This window comes from Argentina silus (assembly GCF_951799395.1).
Source record: "Argentina silus genome assembly, chromosome: X".
Taxonomy (NCBI): domain Eukaryota; kingdom Metazoa; phylum Chordata; class Actinopteri; order Argentiniformes; family Argentinidae; genus Argentina; species Argentina silus.
The window spans coordinates 34,710,153-34,730,152 of record NC_139653.1 but is presented as its reverse complement, the minus strand read 5'-3'; the positions used below and the strand labels follow the sequence as shown (position 1 = coordinate 34,730,152).

General features: G+C 42.2%; 1 protein-coding gene across 1 annotated transcript in view; it reads left to right on the top strand.

Moving 5' to 3' along the window:
- The window catches only part of LOC310822352 (calsyntenin-2-like), a gene marked incomplete at both ends in the record, with an annotated part of 149,366 nt that overhangs the window by 15,078 nt on the left and 114,288 nt on the right, over positions 1 to 20,000 (top strand). The gene's annotated exons all lie outside the window — the stretch shown is intronic.

Here is a 20,000-nt window from a genome sequence, read left to right as displayed (position 1 = left end):
GGACAGTGTGCTTGTGGCTTTCTTTCTCACCCCCTCTTTTCTCCCACCTCCTCCACTTGGACTTTCCTAGGGTTCCCCCTTTCCTCCTAGAACTCCATTACACATCCTCAGTTGGGATTGTGCTCTAAGGAGTAGGACTTCACCTTAACCCTCCCTCCTTCTCACTCCCCCTCTCCTCCCTTTTCATTTAAATGGAAATGTTTAATCTAGCTACGTTTGGGAGTTTATGATTCAGCTTCAGCACTCTATGATTAAGATGAGGGCTTTATCTGATGTGCTATTCACTCTGTTGAGAGCCCTCAGCCAGGTTTTTCCAAAGGTTTTTGAATCGTTCTTTACCGGTTTGAGTGCCGGCTGGCTGCGGACTTGGTGTTGGACAGCTCCCAGCCCTTGGCATATACATGCCTGGTTCGTTTATTGAGGTTCGATTGCTCTGTAAAAAATCTGGACAAGGTCATTTCCTTATGAATCATAATGAGCTGTTGGATAGCAGTCGGTTATTTTTGAGTTATGAAGCTTTGCCCAATGGACAACAAAGGTCCTGAGAAGTAATGCTACACTGCAGCGTAATAAAAACAGTTGCTGCAGTACTGTCAAAACAATTGCTGCTGAGCGGATAATTGCATGTTCGGGGGCATATTTCTCACAATATATTTCATTGTGCAGATTTTTGTAAGAGGATTGCTTGTGAACTTGGTGCGACAGGGCACTGTTACATCATACTGCAAACGAGTCACATTTATAGTACCTTACTGCAGCAAGGCATGAAATGCTGCTTTTTCAGGACCTACAGTATACTTTACATTACCAAGATACAACTGGGCCCTTATTGCCTATAACCAGTGCCTTTTTTAACACCAGTGCCTCTAGATGCACAGTCATACAAAACACATCACCTGTCATACAGTAAATGCTGTTCTATGCACTATACTGTATATTCCCATACCAGAAATAATATGCAAAATACAACCTTTCATAATACACAACCAGTTCAGAAGTTTGTGTACCTGGACCATGATTGAGTAAGTTGATTAAGTTACTGATATCTTTCAGTAGCTTTTAGTCAAGTTGGTGAACAACCTTTACCAATACCCACGTAAAGTCTAGACATTAACTGGCAATACAGCTACTAATTCAACTACTAGTCTGACCATTGCCTTGTCAAAATGAAGAGCAATATGTTATTTTTTCGCCTCTTGTCGCGTTTCATTGACCGAGAGGGACCAGCCCCACCCGGCCCCACCACGGTAGAAAACAGTAGCAGTGAACTAGCCATCCAATCGCAAAAACAACAAGTTAGGAACCCATTTTATAGCTTCTATACACAAGGAAAATCAATCAAAGCAACAATGTGAATGTATTATGATCCCAAGCTAATTTTTTAACAAATAAATTAATTTGCCAACAGTAAACTGTGTTACAATTGTCAGACATGGATGAATGTCTAATTTCAACAGAGCCATGAATGATGGAATGCCACTTCCTATAATTAGGACCTGGTGTTTTTCCTGGCCAGGTCATGTGGTCAGGAAAAGTTATTAACAGATGCAACTCACCTATTATTAACAGATGCAACCCCTTCCTCTCATGTCACATTGCAGTTGCCATTACACTGCTTCTTGGCAACAATGCAGCACGCCTGACAATGTGACAACATCTGCATATACGACAACATGTGCCTCCACCATATCTCATGACCTTGGTATGTGTCGTCACACAAATTCAATCACATTCTCATATTTCTTTTTATTTTTTTATAGCTGTCTAATCAAACACCATTCTCTCACTCACACAGTTTTCCCGTGCTCCCAAATTGCTGCCAGCTAGCTGCCAACCCCCTGCCAACAAACGCTCTTGTCTCTGAATATTTTCTCTCGCTCTATCTACCTTACTTATCACCCTCATTATCTCTCTGCTTTCTCCTCATGCTCCTCCTCATCCCCTCTCTCTACAGTATCTTTCTTTCTCTCTCCCTTTCTCTCCCCCACCCTCTCTTCATGTATATTGGATGTATTCATGGTCTTATCATGTGAATCAGCCGAGCACAGCTACTTTTGGGCTTTATTGGGAGGAATCAGCTGACAGTGCTGGACCCTCCACAGGGACAAAGAGAGAGAGAGGTAGAGAGGGAGGACAGGGTGGAGGAGAGAGATGGGGAGAACAAGATGGATGGAGGGGGCATGGATTTGAAGCACCCCCTTCTTGGCTGTGTATGGACTCCACTGGACCAATCATCATACCCAACATCATCACTCTTCACTCTACTCAGTAGCAGTTAGACTTTTGTGTTGGCTTTCGCAAGCCAGTAGCTACTATTCTGTGGGTCTACCACTCCCCATTGGCCTGGTTAGTGTGGTGTGCTATTATGGATATGATGTGATTGGCTGTATGGACATATGGTCACGAGCATGCAGCACATGACTACACTGTAATCACATCGAGAGGAGAGGGGGGGATCAGGCCTTCCCATTTTAATGCATCTCATTAATAAGGAATAAGAGGAGAGGAGGCCTTGTAATGTGGAGAGAAGGAGGAAGAGAGAGTTAGAGGGGGGAGATGTAGAGCTGCAATCAGAGTCTATAATGAAACTACTCTCTCTTATGCACACAATCACACACACACACACACACACACACACACACACACACACACACACACACATGCTAACACACACCATGTCTCTCTTGCTCTCTGTCTAACTTGGCCATCCGCAGGTTAAGACCAATGTAGTAACACAAATGTTGTATTAGCATAATTTACGGGGCAAGATATGGAAGTCATAACGGAGAAGATTAGTATCTGAAAGGTTATCTATAATCCCTCCCCTTAAGCCACCGCTCCCTACGCCAGGTCCATGATTGTCTCTCTGAGACATAGACACAGATACACACACCCACACCCACGCACACATGTATACACACAGGTTAATTATATACATGATTAGATAAGAGTAACAATATAAGAATGCAATTAAAGATTGTATCTTTTCCTCTGGGTCAGTGCTTAGGTTTCAATAATGGGGGTTACCATTAGTCACTTTTTAATAAGATTAAGCAGTGTTCATACCAACTTGTTATTTACATAGAGCTTCCTATAGGTTGATTCTGATACTGTCAGAGTGGAACACTTTGGTATCATCTATGTACAATGAGTTTCCAAGTCAGAAATATCAGTTTCCTAATTCAGAGCACACTGTGACCACAGTATTATTGTTGTGGAGAGATTTGTGGAGACCTGTAATGATTTGGACTGCAGATCACCTCTCCTGACCTGATCTTTCAGCAAGTGCTCTGTAGGATCCATTAGGTACAATAACAAAGGGTTTGAAGGACTACATTAAACTACAACAAGAACAGAGAAAGAAGCCACATGCAAAGATAGTCTTTGACATATAGGGACAGAGTATAGCCTTGTTCAGGGGGATTACTGTATAAAAAAAACTGGGAAAAGAGAGAGGAAAGATATCTGGGGTGGTGATGGAATTCTCCCTCCTCTCCTCTTCCTCATCTCTCTCCCTCCGCCCTCAGCATTCACTCCCTTGCTCCTTCTCTACGGTCTGCCAGGTTCAGCTCCAGTGAAGAGCCATGAAAAATGGATGAGTGTCCCCCCTCCCCACTCTCTTTCTCTCTCCCCCTCTTTCTCCCTCACTCAGCCTCCCTCCCTCTCTGCAGTCTGATCATGCATGGCTGTAATATATTTATTTTGACGATAACAAGAGTGAAGGACATAGTTTCTTTAGTTTTTTTTTATGGGGATAGACAGTAAAAAAACAAGCCAGTTATTCTCCTCACGGCTGCCCCTCACCCTATTTGTGACTAAGCTTATTTCTTTTTACATTTGGATGTTGTAGAAACCTAATTGCAGATTGGTAGGCATAAGGTGGTGACTAGCGTTGGACTGGTGGAAGGTTTTACCTTTTTTACTAAGCTTACATCGGTGTAATTCCCGCTACACCAGCCATATTGTTATTTTCCCATTACACCCACCAAGCGCAGGAACTGACATTTATTAAATGATTAAAATAGCATATGCAATGTGCAAGGCATGATCAATAACACTGTGGATTATTGTTTGCCTGCTATGGTAGCCAGAGAGAGAGGGAAAAAAAACATTCTAAAGCTAGCAGCCAGTGCACACACCTGACGTGTTGACTTCTTGGCATTGCAGAGATGTTAAACGCTTCAAAACATCATTCAACATTAACTGCCACTTTTACATTTGTTAATTGAATAGGCCACTAGATTTTTTAGGAAAACTTATGCTGTCACCTTGTGCACTCAAAGTCTGTTGTGCTTGTTTGATGATTCAGTGTGTGCCGCTGTGGCAGGTGGCACAAAGATTACGCTTAGTAGAATTTGCATTTTTCATTTTATGTTTTGAAGGTATTACCGGTGTAGCAGGTATTTTGGTGGGAAGGTATACCGGTTTGAGAATTATGACACAGACACAAGCCTAGTGGTGACTTAGCTTCAAAGGTAGCAGCCGGCTAAATGACGACTCACATTACAGATTTGAAGACATTTCTATGAGTAAAGTCGCCTCTGCTCATTTATTTTTTAGATAGGGGTGCAGTAAACTGGAAATAAGTACAGAAAACAACCCACTTGCATGGACGTGACCCATGCATCATTTACCTACCTGTGCTGTGGTTGTGACATTACTGACCTTTATAAAATTGCAGTTTTGAAAGAATAATTAATAAGAAGAAAATAATGTTAACGACAGCAAAGCTTGTATGAATGCAGGGTCATGTGAATGTAAGTGTTTTTTTCCAATGGAATGCTGAAATCTGGAAATGCCTGTGACAAGGTAATTCTTTCCAGTTTACTGTACCCCTATCTAAAAGAATGAACAGAGGTGCTCATTTTGTGAGTGTGCGTGTGCGTGTGCGTGTGCGTGTGCGTGTGTGATGGAGTTGAAGTGAGTTAGGCTTGTGACTAATAGGGTAGAGAGTGTGGTGTGAGCAGCTGGGGAGACAGAAGGAGGATTGACCTCTCTCTCATATGATCAACACTTTCCTGATCAACAACTTCAAGGTCCTATGTTCCACATACATATGAATGTATGAACCGTATCTTACAACTTTTACCTCTTATCAAGGAATATCAAACCATATAGACTTTACCAATAGATGTAAAAAATATGAAACATAAAATGATATGGTAGGTCTGATCTGGGGACTGTGTGTGTGTGTATGCGCTTGTGTGCGGGCGTGCGGGCACTCTTTTGATAAACAACATAACAAAATCACACAAGGCTACAATATTACCAACAAAAACTTAATTCCAATTTTACAGTATATAACCCACTGCAACCTTTCCCTGTCCACTGTCTTGCTCCCTGTGTCTTTCCTTCTTATCTCTCTCTCTGTCCCTGCACCCTCTCTCTTTCCCTCTCTCTCTCTCTCTCTTACTCTCTTGAAATTGCTTCAGACCTGCATTCCGTTTGATGCTAAGAGGCCTTTGAACTGGAGGCAGTATCTCTTTACGCTGTGCTCCATGGCGAGCCTGTGTGGAGCTTAAATATTCATGGGTCCAGGCCTCACCTGGAATACTGATCAATACGGGGCACCTCGCTCCTACTGGGAGAGGGGTTGCGGGTTACACAATGTCAGTTCTGTTATGGTGGTGACTGTAAAACTGTGGCTGGGGTGACAATGAGGTACATTATGGTGATTACAGTGTGTGGTGATGACAATGAGGTTGGTTGTGGTGGTGACAATGAGGTTGGTTGTGGTGGTGACAGTGAGGCTGGTTGTGGTGGTGACAGTGAGGCTGGTTGTGGTGGTGACAGTGAGGTTGGTTGTGGTGGTGACAGTGAGGTTGGTTGTGGTGGTGACAGTGAGGCTGGTTGTGGTGGTGACAGTGAGGCTGGTTGTGGTGGTGACAGTGAGGCTGGTTGTGGTGGTGACAGTGAGGCTGGTTGTGGTGGTGACAGTGAGGTTGGTTGTGGTGGTGACAGTGAGGTTGGTTATAGTAATGAACGTGAGGCTGGTTGTGGTGGTGACAGTGAGGTTGTTTGGGGTGGTGACAAGGAGCTTTATCACCCTTTTTCTTACTTTGGCTCAGAGCATCATAGCGTTATAATCTGAAAATGACTTGATTACTTTTCAGTAGTGACTCTCAGCCTCTCTGTTGCCTTGGACAATGAGAATGTTGTCCTGTTTCTAAGGCAGTGTTCCTATAGTCACATAGAGTAAGAAGCAGACATTAGCAGATGTTATCCTAGCAAATGGGTGGTGTACACCCTCATACCATGTACACCCTCATACCATGTACACCCTCATACCATGTACACCCTCATACCATGTACACCCTCATACCATGCATCACTGTGTTTCATTATAAAGAATCGTGTATGAGATTACAGCCATTTGTCTTTTCCCCTACACATGAAATGTCACAACATTTTTCTCTGTTTTTTTCCTTCTGATTTTGTGTTCTCTTGAATTTTATGAAACTACAACCAAGCAAGTTCTCTGAGCTGAGACTGTAGATACGAATGTCTTGTTCTTACCAGTTATTCAAGCCCTCCTAATGTCAACCAGTAGCATGTAGCCTAGCCTGCTACAGACACTCTTGACATATGTTGAAAATATTGAGTTGATCTGTTGATGATAGTGAGAGGGATATGTTAGCATTTGTATTCACTTGCACACTTGTGTGTGCATGTATGTGTGTCTACAGCTCTGACTGCAGAAAGATAACATGTTTTTCATGCCTTGTTGTGGTAAGGTGGATATGGCAAACTCTTATCACAGATTAGCGCCATGTCACACCTGACACCAAGTTCATTTCCAGTCTTCTATCAATAACCTGCGAGGTTAAGTAGAATTCAGAAATATTGTATACCTCTGACCATGCAGTTACATCCGCTCTGCAAGTCACTTTACCAAGCATCTATACTGTATGTACAGTATATTGTACATATGTGTCTGTGTGTGTGTGTGTATGTGTGTGATTCTCTCCTATTAATAAAAAAAAAAAAAAAAACTTCTTCTAGCATTGTGACTGCCTATGGCCCCTGGTCCGAGCATTGATTACTTTATCTTATGATGACTGATGGATAGATGATTCACTTACTTAAACAAATGTATTTGTTGTAAGTCGCTTTGGATAAAAGCATCTGCTAAATGCCATAAATGTAAATGTAAATGTGTGTGTGTGTGTCTGCGTGTGTGCACACTCGTCATCTAAGTGTTTGTGTGTACTGTTTGTTGGCCAGTCCAGTGCTTGGCGGCATGTTCTAATCCGGCTCTAGCTGTGGACCTAGTAGTGGATGATTAGGGGGATGGGGGTGACAGGAGATAACTCTATAGACAGCTGTCCATGGATTAACACTGCTTTATGGGCCTTATTCAGACTTTGTGCAATTACGCATGTGCGTAATTCATTCCACAGAAAGAATATGTGTGAACATGTATTCATATTCAGACCTCAACTATGCACCTGCTTAGTTCGGCCTTCCATTTAAAAAAAAATAATTGCAGCCCCCTGAAGCATCTGCCCCCCGATGGCCAACAATAATGTTATATATGTGTTCTCTAGGATAGGATGTGTTCTCTATATGTGTTCTCTATGTTTCTTCATGAGTCCTGAGTAATTCCTTTAAAAGGTTTGTGCCTTTAATAGTACAATATTGTCAAAATATGTAAAAAGCTACAACCAGGGAACTCATAAATAATAGCTAATTAATGGTCTTTAATACATAGATAACTATTGTTGCATTTTAAGCTTTAGCACACAAACTGCCCCAATTAAATGTTTCCTGAGCAAATAAATGCTTGAAATTACGGTTTCTTGTTCATGTAATAATATGATCCACTGGTCTCACAAATGAGCGCCTGTCTCCTGTAAACCTTTTGACGCAATCAGCCAGGTATACAAAAAGGAACCTGCGTAATCATGTATTGGGCTCATAAAAAATGGAGAAGAAAGTTAAAAAGCAGTGCGAGCCAGACTTTTCTCAGGAGGAGCTTGAAGTCCTCACCACTCAGATGATAAAGCATAATTCAGTCCTGTTTGGGCCCAAATAATCTGCGGTCGACAACACACATAATCGGACAATTTGAGCAAAGATAACGGAGGCAGTCAACTTGGTGGGCCGCTGTAAGTGGAACATCAAGGAACTTAAGCATAAATTGAGAGATCAGCACACCAATGTCAAGGCGGAGTTGGCACGGAACTATGCCTCACGTGGCACAACCGGTGGTGGTCCACCGGCAATGACAGTATTGGAGGAGCAGGCATGCTCACAGTAACGTGTATGGATGGAATGGGGATTGTTGATCTGGCCCTCCAGGTCGCCTGACAGCAGTCGGCAGAGGTAGAGGATGGATTCCTTGTTGAATCGAAATCATTGTATGCACTTCTGGTCTGTCAGCCCAGAACTGCAACAATTCATTTGTCTCCTATATATCCATGGGGAATACGGTGCAAGGTCCATGGTCTATGGAATTGGAGAGCTTTTGGAGAACTGATGACAGTTTCCACAAAGACTGGCATACACCAGGGTACACGTGTTTTGATGATGAGGACACGAGACCCATGCACAAGGAACTGCAAGGAAAACAACCCTCACAGTTTACAGATGTAAGCCAAGAAAGAATGTCTACATTCTCATCACCATGCATCCCACGGTGGCCATCAGCAGTGAACCCGAAAAGAAAACCAGAGACGGTGACTACTACAATCGTATATAATGCACCTGCCAATTATCTATACTGTAGGCTACATGCACTGTGTACATCCATTGTACAGAATATGGTGTTATTTTCTATTTTAGGAAAATAATACTGTCTCTATACTATTCTATTCTAGTTTGGTGTGGAGGTGCTCGACCAGATGGCACAGACTGGTGATAGGAGGAACACACCGCTGTGTTTTACATGCTTGACTTTGCTTGTATTATATGTAACACACACATTTTGTTCAAGTAATGCATGAAGGGCAGGAGAGAGTTCATGTTTTGTCATATGAGCTAAGGGGCCCCGCACACTCCAGCCCGCAAAGAGCCAGTGTCAGTTGGGCAGTTGCACACGGAACAAAATCTGAGACACATCGGGAATTTACAACCGACTTATCTGTAGATCTTGCACAAAGAAACATCTAAAATGTTGTATTTAATGGTACAGATTTGGCTGTGGACTATTTTATTCACAAAAAAACAACAACACGTATTGTGCCCAGTTGCATATACTTTCAGATTACCTACCTAGTGTACCTAGCACACCATCATTATGTTATTGATGGAGCATTTACAGTAGTTCATGAAATACATCTGTAGTGTGAATAGCTGGACTAGTGCGAGAGAGAGAGAGAGAGAGAGAGAGGGCGGTACATGTTTACTTTATGTTTGTGTTCACTCAGCGATCTTGGTAATACCCCACTGATATACACTCACCACTTGACTTTGCTCTCAAAACAGCCTCAATTCTTCATGCCATTGATTCCACAAGATGTTGGAAACATTCCTTTGAAATTCTGGTCCATGATGACATGATAGCATCACGCAATTCCTGATTTTTCAGGTGCACTTTCAAGCTGTGAATCTCCCGTTCTACCACATCCCAAAAGTGTTCTTTTGGATTCAGATCCGGTGACTGGGAAGGCCACTGAAGGTCACATTGTCATGTTCATGCCATGACCAGTTTGAGACGACTTTTGCTTTGTGACATGGTGCATTATCATGCTGGAAGTAGCCATTAGAAGATCGGTAAATTATGGTCATGAAGGGATGCACATGGTCAGCAACAATACTTAAATAGGCTGTGGTATTCAAGCGATGATTGATTGGTATTAACGGGCCCAAAGTGTGCCAAGAAAACATTCCCCACACCATTACACCACCTCCACCATGAGAAGGTGTACAGGTGTTCCTAATAAAGTGTTTGGTGAGTGTATATGTGCAGATATACAGTATACAAACATATTTAGCAGGGGACTGCCAGATTATCGCTGAAATTTTCCTTTGCTTTTATATAATCTTTACTGCTGAAAATGCTGACACCATGTCGGAAATATAACAGACAGACAGACAAACAGGCCGACCGACCAATATGTTCACGTCTGCGTTCCTGATCAGCCATCTCTCAGACACTTCTCCACAGAAATGAAAAGAACTGTCAGCCTGTCAGACACGTCAGGAGTTTAGCCACCGGTGAAGCCTGTCTGTCTCCGGGTGGTGCGTGTTTATGTGTGTGTTTGTGTGTGTGTGTGTATGTTCTTGGCCGCATGGTGCCTGGTGTGGAGGAGGGTGGTGTTTTTTAAAGCTGTGCTCCTTTCATTGAAAGCTGCAGCTCTCTCCCTAGTACAGCCCAACCAAGGGCTCTGTGGTCATGATACTGTTCAACCACAGTTTTAGTGTGACTGTACATTATGACCAAAGTATGACCATAAACAATGTAGGTGTGTGCGGGTGTGCATGCGTGCATGTGATGAAGGCCGACAAAACGGCTGGAAATCAGTAATTTTTAATGGAAGTTGGCGACATCTGGGGCAATTTGACCGTAGGACAATGCACCCAGGATAGGAACCAGTAGGTTAAATCATATATGATCACAAGAAGTTACGATGACAAGTAAATCCAATGACAAGTTTCAGGTTTGATAAAACCGATAAAATTACAAATATGAGTATGGCACACCCTTAGGAACCAGCTTTATACTATGCAAATTGGATTTCGGCTACTACCAATCAGGGAGAGAATATCACGCTAGTTACCTGTTGGATTGGCTAACACAGAGATTAAAACCGAAAGGAACACCTCCAAGTGGCAACTCTGCAATTTCTCAAGACACACACACACACACACACACACACACACACACACACACACACACACACACACACACACACACACACACACACACACACACACACACACACACATTGTAACCAAATGATTGTGCACAACACACATCTCCACACAAGATGGTGGCCTAACCATCTAACAGGATTACACTTTGAAGCGTTTTATTTACTGAATGTGTTTTTATCCTTTTTCAGAGTTCGCCTCAGGCGTCCCACAGCAATCATTAATATTCTCAGAGGATCAAAAGCTGGTAGAAGTTCTCTCTCAATGACACACACTCCACTCCAAAAACTCAGAATAAAATGAGCTCCTACCCAAGGAGCTGATAAGTACTACCTTTTTGACATAATGTAACATTCTCTTCACGAATCCCTCTGTGGGTAGGCTGCACAAAGTGTTGTGAACATGTGCCAGGAACAAAAGCATGTGTCTTCCTGTGATTTTAAATTGGCTGTTGTCAAGGTAGCTGAATATCAATATTGTGACTGGCCTTTGATGGACCATCTGTCACCATTTCAACTCCTCTCTGTTAGTAATAAGCACAGTTATAACATGTTAGCATGTGTGGATATATTCACACACCACTGTGTGAGGAATAATAATAAGGCTACAGAGGCTCCACTAATGCATTATTATCCAAGCAGATAATGGCAGATAATACCCAATGAAAAAACTTGATAGATGGGGTTCATGATGGCATTTGCAGTGGTTGTCTGCGTGCTTTCAGGTAATATCCAACTATTCACCGGTGGCTTTTAGGTTTCTGTTCATGTATAACAATGAGGTTGTAATAGATAACCCCCCCCCACACACACACACGCTTTTCTCTCTCTCTCCCTAGCAGGGTAAGGGTGGTGGAGTGGCTCTAGGTGGTTGCATTCAGGCTTTACCTGCGTACTGTATCTATGCAGGTTAATGTAGGTTGTATCTCTGCCCAGCTCCTAAAATAGGGTTGCATTCACAACAACAACATGACAACACAAAACAGCAAATGCCTCATATCAGCGGAAGATAAACATTATGGGCTCTGTATGATTACTGTTGTGAAAACACAGGCAAAAGAGCAGAAATTAAGTAAAAGAGAGTGGGAGTAAAAGAAGGAAAAGAGAGGAGATAGACAGAATGTGAAATCTGATATGCACGAGAAGCCATTGAAAACTGACCCTGATGTCACTACAGAGTACTGCATACTGACCTGAGGCTGTGTGTGCGTGTGCATGCATACACATGCTTGCTCTACTTATGGAGAATCATTGTGATTTGACAGGGTTACCTTTGGGTTAGCTCAGGGTTTGTTCAGCCTAAAATATTGAGTGCCGTTCATAGAGAATATTCAGGTTGTTCTCAGATAGTGAGAGTATTCAGCTGGGGTTGAGGATCTGTTCAGAAACGTCCTCTAAATATTTCCTGTGACAGGTGAGCAGACATGTTCTTTATTAGTGTGCAGTAGAGGTGAGGAGGTCTGTGTCTGAGAGGGACAGGTGAGTGGTGGCCTTGGCAGATGCGCAGTCACCTTGGCTATGAGCTGTTTGAGTAATGAGCTGTTTTTTATTGTGCAAAAAACAGCTTCCTCTGAATAATTTGTGGAACATGACAACTGTTATCATTTCATTTCCGTTTAGTGTTGCTGTGTTCCCCTCCTCCTTTAGGAGACAACAAACACAACAAACAAGGGGTATGGTGTCACCAGTGTGTTTCCTGTCATGTTGTTCTGTGAGGCAAAAAAGGCAGCAGAGAGCACTGAGGAGATAAAAAAGAAAGTTAGCAACTATCTTGAAGGTTCAAAGGAGAGGCAGACAAACACTCGGAGTGGCTAAGAGAGAGGAAAGAGCCAGAGAGGAAGGGACTGGCCATAGAGAGGGCGGTGATATGGTAAGAGATACTGTAGAGAAGGCTGGTCTGTCTGTCGTTGATGTCTGTTCAGGTGTCTACTGTCTGTCTGTTTGTCTTTCTCTCTCTTTGGAAGGATGTCTGTTAGTCTTGTCTTTGATGTCTGTTTACAATACAATGTGAGATAGAACTGAATTGACAAAGTAAAAATCCATAAAAAAGATAACATTTTAATGTTCTCTGCGTCCCTCAGAGGGAGGATATTTCTTAGTAATGAACATTCCTGTGTGGCTGTGAGCGGGTGTGGTTTCCCACTCACAATGTTGTTGTAATTGCCTGTTGGTTGTGGTAATGGCTGAGTGTCTCCATGGCGTTTACTTTTCATTATGCTGATGTATTCATCATGGCCTCTCGTGTTGACCTTATCTATCAGAGTTTAATTTCCTACAGATTTCGTTTTAATTAGAAATGTTTCTCTTCACCGCCTTCCTCCGGGCTCGTTGGCTCCCCCTGCCCGCCCATTAGGCTGTTGGTGTAGCGTACGCCAGGCGCAGTATCCCCGCAAACCGTCACCCGGTCAGATATTAATCAACCGCTATGGCATCAGGCAACGCCGGCAGGGATACAGTATGTTGATACAAATCCATGACTCCGGGCTTAATTAGCTGTATAAAATAGCGTTGGGAGATTGTCACGGTGATAAGCAGCTGACTGAAAAGGTCAGGTGTGCGTGTGCTAAAGCTCAACTCTCTAGCATCACATGCCATGATCATATTAGCCTGTGGGGCTGTGATAACTATATCCCTCTCACTGCTGGAATATAATTGATTAAAAAAAAGTAGTATTATTGTGATTCAGTGCCCTTAAACTCTCTTCATTAATGATAAGGTGAAATTACATGAGAAAGCGATTATCATTCCAATGTATTAGCAATTCTAATATATACTGCATGTGAATTAATTTGATTAAATACACATACAATGTACTACACAGTGATAGCAGCCAACACTTCCTTCACATCTTGTTTTAATCCTATCATTATTCCAGTCTAAAAGACACCTGGGTACTTATGCTCCTCCAGTCAGATCCTTTTTTTGCTCTTAAACTTCTTCTTAATGGATTACTCATTACACACATTACTCTCGTATGTTCGGACATGTGATTACCTGTTTTTTGACAACCACATGCTGAAAATCAGTCACCACTTTATACACAAAATATCACATATTTTGATTGAATCACTTTTCCTGATTATTCAAGGGAATGGCTACAGCACAAGATGATAACCTGTTTTGGCTCAAGGTTAACACTTTTGTGTTGGTGGTGTTTTTGTATCTAGAGCACATAAAAGACGAAGACTGAATATTCTATTTTATCTATTTTAGTAGAGCAAACTTTTTGCCTCAAGTGGCCGTTGCCTCCAGACTTTTTGTTTGTTGGGGTAGGAGTGCTTTTGTGTAGTGCACATATTTTTGTAAGAGCATGGTGCTTTTGTGTAGTGCCTTGTGTCTTTGGACAGGGTTCACATCAGCCATGTCATGTTGTTTTCTGTTCTGCTCTCTTTGGAGCCCTATATTTTATGGAGAGCTGTGTCTGAGGCCCCTCAACACAAAACTGTGCTGTTTTTATCTACTACAGTGCCGTTCTGGAAAGGTCAGGGTATTTGTATTCCTGCTTGTGTCTAAAAAGGCAAACATAATAACGCAGGTTAACTCAAACAAATTGAGAAAAAAGGCAATGGTGCGATTGATTTCCACAATGTCCTCAACATGTAAAAAACCCTTCTCCCTCTGTTAATCGTGTTTTGCCAAGTAGGTGTAAACGAGGCAGCAGAAAATCAACATCCCTCCATTCACAAACATGGGGTGATCACATGCCATTTAGGCAATGTTTTAAGTACCCTATGAAACTGGTTTCTTTTGTAAAATTGAGGTTACGGATTGTCTCTCTGCAGCTCACTTCTAATTTGGGGGGGGGGGGTTAAAACACACATCTTATCAGTGGCTGTCTGAAGCCTGCAGGCTGGAGATGTAGACAAGCATCTAAATTCACTAGTGTCTGTTTTGTCTGGATTAAGACAATTTCAGTTACCTGGCTGTCTGTTGAGACACTATTCCAGCAACATGGCTGTCTGATTCGACTCCTTGGAATATTTATCATCATGCATTGTGAAATAGTATACACAGCCTTGCCTGTGATACTGTCAGGTTGCCTGTTATTTATCAGTGGATTAACAGTGTTTAGCTAAGATTCACGCCGCCATGTTAGAGTAAGTGGTTAATCACTTAGTGGAGTGTGGCATTAGCGGTAGCACTGTGTATTCGATAGCGGTAAACGGCTACAATACCTCTCCGAGTGTTGGCGTGGCTCGCTCATTTCTCTGACTATACCCTTCCTCTATACCCTTCCCCTATACCCTTCCTCTATACCCTTCCCCTATACCCTTCCTCTATACCCTTCCCCTATACCCTTCCTCTATACCCTTCCCCTATACCCTTCCTCTATACCCTTCCCCTATACCCTTCCTCTATACCCTTCCCCTATAGCCTTCCTCTATACCCTTCCCCTATACCCTTCCCCTATACCCTTCCCCTATCTTCAGTTTACCTGCACTATTTGTCAGAAGAGAGTAGGATATCCATCTGTCTCTCCAGCTCGGGAAGGTTATGCCCGAGGGATGTCACAGACTGTCAATAAATAGGCCGCATTCCATTAGGATGGGGTCAACATCACACTTCTTATCAGGGAAACCTCTCAATCAGAGGGTGTATGACACGGGGCATCAAGGCACTGGGATGACTATAGAAGAGAAGTTCCTCTAATGCCTTTATCATTCCTGGTGAGAAACCATTAAATTCCAAACACAGAGACCAACGAGTATTGGTGATGTCATTAACCTACATGAGAACTGGTGGTGGAGCAAGATTGGGATGAATGATGAGACGATTTCCGGTACCTTATGTTATATTACTATCATGCACAACTCAATGAGAAAGTGGGATCAGGGAATGTTAGTGTGTCTGCTGTGTATTCAGAGTTTATTAAACAGGGAAGCTTTCAATGCTCAAATGAAAAAAGTGAGCTGATGCGATTTTCATTGAATGCCATTTCAATTTCTTGAAGGAACTACAACACTGTAAGCCTACCAGTAACTAGTAGTAACTACACACTAGTTACTAATCGAAATAGAATGTGTCCTATTTCCTCTTATTACAACTGTGTCATTGTGTCATATAGGCCAGCAGCCTACAGAGTAATTATATTCTGGTTATGCTAAGCACTTAGCTTAATGTAAAGTGTTATTCATTATGTCATTACCAGTAAGTGGGCCAACGTTTCACCTAAAGCACAGATGCCTATGTTGCACTATATTACACACATGGAATAGAATAGGGAGTGAATAAACTTGATACCAGATCAGTAAGGTCAGAGTGTTTGACCTATCATCAGCTACGGTGAACCATACAAGCTGTTCTGCTCAGGATTTAAAGGTCAGTAGGTTCCCTAAACTGCAGGAGGTCTGGACTATTGAACATGTAGGTACAGATAAGCTCCCCAAATTCAGCAAACTCATTACCTGCATGTTTTGGAGTCTATGGAGTGCAGTAATCATAGTACAATCTATTAAAGTCGAATAGAACATGGCATGAAACTATTAAAAAAATCAATGCAGACCAAGGATAGTACCCATTCAGCAGAGAAATGAAGGCCCAGATCCCGCTCAGGTCTGTTTTCTACCGCCATCCGGATGTGACCCAAGTACAACTTTGTTTCCTTGGGCCAGAAGTGGGACGCTTCTGGCTGCCATTCCTAAGCCTTATTTTTGCCATGAAAACACCAGGCCTTGGCTGGCATGTGAATGTAGCCCAAGTACGAATTTGTTGCCTGAGCCAGAAGTGGGCCAGCTCTGGCTGTCATACCTGAGCCTGATCTTTGCCTTGAATGTTCCATACTGGACAAAATCCATTCTAGTCAGGTTAACTACAATTTAACTGAAGAACATTTATGACAACGATACAAATACCTTTAGGACTTGAAAAGTGAAAATAAAATGACTAATTACAAGAACACTACCCATCTTAACAGCAACACAGCAATCTAAACAAATGCATAAGCAGCCTAGCCTTTGGCCTCCTGCCAAAGAACTCCCATCAAAGAACTTCCACCATTTACACTGAGCTTACATACCGCCTTAATAAGTGGAGGGGCATCAGGTGTGTTGTGTCTTAATTGGCCACACGTGAGTCTATAGATGTTGTATCAGTCCAGTAATTTGTTAACATTCTGGGGCACCGATGGTCTGTCTGATTAAATCTAGACTTATCTCAAGTTGATGGCTCAGATCTTGTCAGATTTTTTTACTGGCCAAACTGACAGACTCATCAAAACCAAATGAGATGAGTCTAGATTTCATCAGATGGTCTGTTTTTTCTCATCTGGTTTTTGTGAGCCTGTCAGTGTTCCACAGTCAAATTCTTCTTAACCAGATGAGATGAGTAGATTTCCCCAAATGGTCTGCATTTCTAAACACTGTTGGCTCAGTTGGGATGTGACTTGGATTGTGTATGAGACAATTTTACAGGTGCTTTGAAAACCCAAACCACCAGTTTATCCATTTCAAGATATATCACAGAATTGATGATTCATCTTCTCATTGGCTAGGTCTAAATATTGCTATACTGTTCCCATCAGTGGATCAACATTCCTCATGTAAGGATTAGGGCTAGTCAAGTAAAGGGAGAGGAGGCAGGAACATAGGGTGCAAGGGGAGACATGGAATAGCTTTCACAGAATTACAATTTTCATGGTATTTCTTGGCAAATCCATGTGACCCAGCAACTACAGTTACGTATTTGTGCTACAAATGTAAAGCCAGAGTTTCCCAATAAGCAAACTGCCAATTCTCACCCAGTACTGATCCTCCACATTCAGACCTACACGGGAAATGTGAAATTGTTATAGCTATACACTACATACAGTACCAGAGCTGGCCCATAAGCAGAAATTCCAACCTTTACGCAGTGGTCACTGGTCCCCCACGTTTAGACCAAATATGGCCCAGTAACTACAGGAACATATCAGGGCCACGTTTCACATAACAGAGCTGGCCCATCAGCAAAGTGCCAACTCTCACCCAGTACTGGTATGTGACTTGCTCCATAATTTTCAGTCAGTTGTGCCCCTATTTTTGTCTGACATTAAGCAAATCACATAGCTAACAAGCTAGCTGGCTGGCCGTGATAACAGTTCAGCTCATGAGTTTGTCAGCTTGACTTCAGCTAAATTGTAATGCAAGACACCCAGTTAGATAGCCAGTGAGTTTATAGTTGGTGCAGTTGTAAGGAACTGAAATCTTTAGTCTGGGCTGGTCCCCCACATTCGGACCAGGTCTGGCCTGTGTAATACTTGCCGTTTCCATTTGGGTACCAGGGTTTCACTTTACACTATTGTCAACACAGAGTTCATTAATATTCATCATTATGTGCTAATGGAGAGAGTTCCCCTCTCTACGGCCTCTGTAAATGATCTATACAGAGTGCACAAGGGTCGTTACAATGCACTCTGGGTAGACACCGTGCATGAATATTCATTGGCATGGCATTGCTGTGTTTGAGGGTCCCGCTCAACCACCTAATGTTCATCCCAAATAATCAAAAAGACATTTAGGCCAAAATATGATACCACACAGTATCGGTCCTTACCTTATAACGTCTATAAGTGATAGCTCATGTAATTACAAAGTACTTTTAAAGTGGCAGTAGGTAGGATTGAGGAAAACTGCCCCCTAGGTGCAGTACCCTCCTAATTAAAAACAAAACCAAATCAATGCATCTCTCTCCCCCTTCCCTCCCTGCTCCCTCCTCCCATGACGTTATGTGATGCATGCACACCAGATCTACCTCTCAACATCAGCACAGCTTAGCTACTCATCAAGAACCTCTCGCTGCATTACTGTGGATCTTGTTAGTGCGTTATTATTATTGCAAAAAGTGGATGGGCCACTGTTTTTCTAAATGAGATTTTGATTGGATAGAGATGATCTCAGGTGATGATCTGCCAGCTAATTTCACTGTCGAATCGCTACAGATATAACAGATATACCAGAGTCATATTTTGGAATAATTAAAACTTACCTTCTCCACTTGAGTGCAATTATGTGTTATCAAACCAGTGGCCTGGTGAAGTCTGGTGCTTGGGATTCTGGTGCTTGGTATTCTGGTGCCTGGTGTGAGGTTAGTTGCTTGGCAACACACCTACAATATGTTTGGCTTTGTCCACACTCTTAAAGTGCTATGCATAGTAGATTTAGTTCAGTTTAGTTCAGGTACCTGTAGTTGAGTTAACACTGTGACTTTGAAAGAAGCATCAAACAAATGTTTGATATTTTGGAAAACAAAAGTTTCTCTTTTTCCTTCACTAAATGTAATGATGATAATTACCTATAAATGAAACACTGACAATCAGCTATGTTCTATTTTTATATACCAGACAAAACCCCCTAGTTTGGTCTTGTTAACAATTCGCAGCCACATAGAAGTGGACAGGATGTAATTTTGCATTGTTTTCCCCCCTGTATCATGTGAAGGAGTTGGCTGTTGAAATGGCTTTTTAAAGCCTTATCCTTTGATTGAGAGACGGTAAAATGGTGAGTGCGCCAGCAAACTCCAGCGCAAGCCCAAGGGGGTTTTCTCCATTATGCCTTGCTAATCGGCCCCACCGTTCATGAACTTTGTTTTGGCTCAGCACAGGAAACAGTACTCTGCTGGCAGCTCAATGGTAGTCATTGATCAAGCTTGGCGGAGCACTTTGAAACCTGCAGGGAATGTTTGAGAGACGAAAGGGGAAAGAGAGAGAAAGAGAGAGAGAGAAAGGAAGTAATGGAGAGATTAGCTAAATGAGCATGTTTCTCAGAGAAAAGGAGTGGCTGTGGCTGTGGTTTGAAGTGTGTAAAGCATTTATAATAATATCAGTTTTCACAAAAAGGTTTGGCAGAGACTTTTGGCTATATTTTGTTAATATCAGGTTAGATTAGATTATCTCTATTTATCACTATGTGCAAATAACTGTTGAATCTGCCGATTTAGTGCAGGAAAGGTCAAATAGAATGAATCAAATGAGGCTTTAATAATACTACTAATACTAATATATACTTATACATCTATTACAAGGCAAATACTTTATAGAAAATGTTACATTCTAATAGAGAGAGTAGAGAGAGAGAGAGATCACCACAGGTCATCCAAAACAATGCTACTCACAACATGATGATAACCTCATAACAGGACACAGGAAAAGAGAGAGAGCTTTTCCCTGACCTCTGCTTTTTATATCACCCTTAAAAACCACAGTATTTAAAT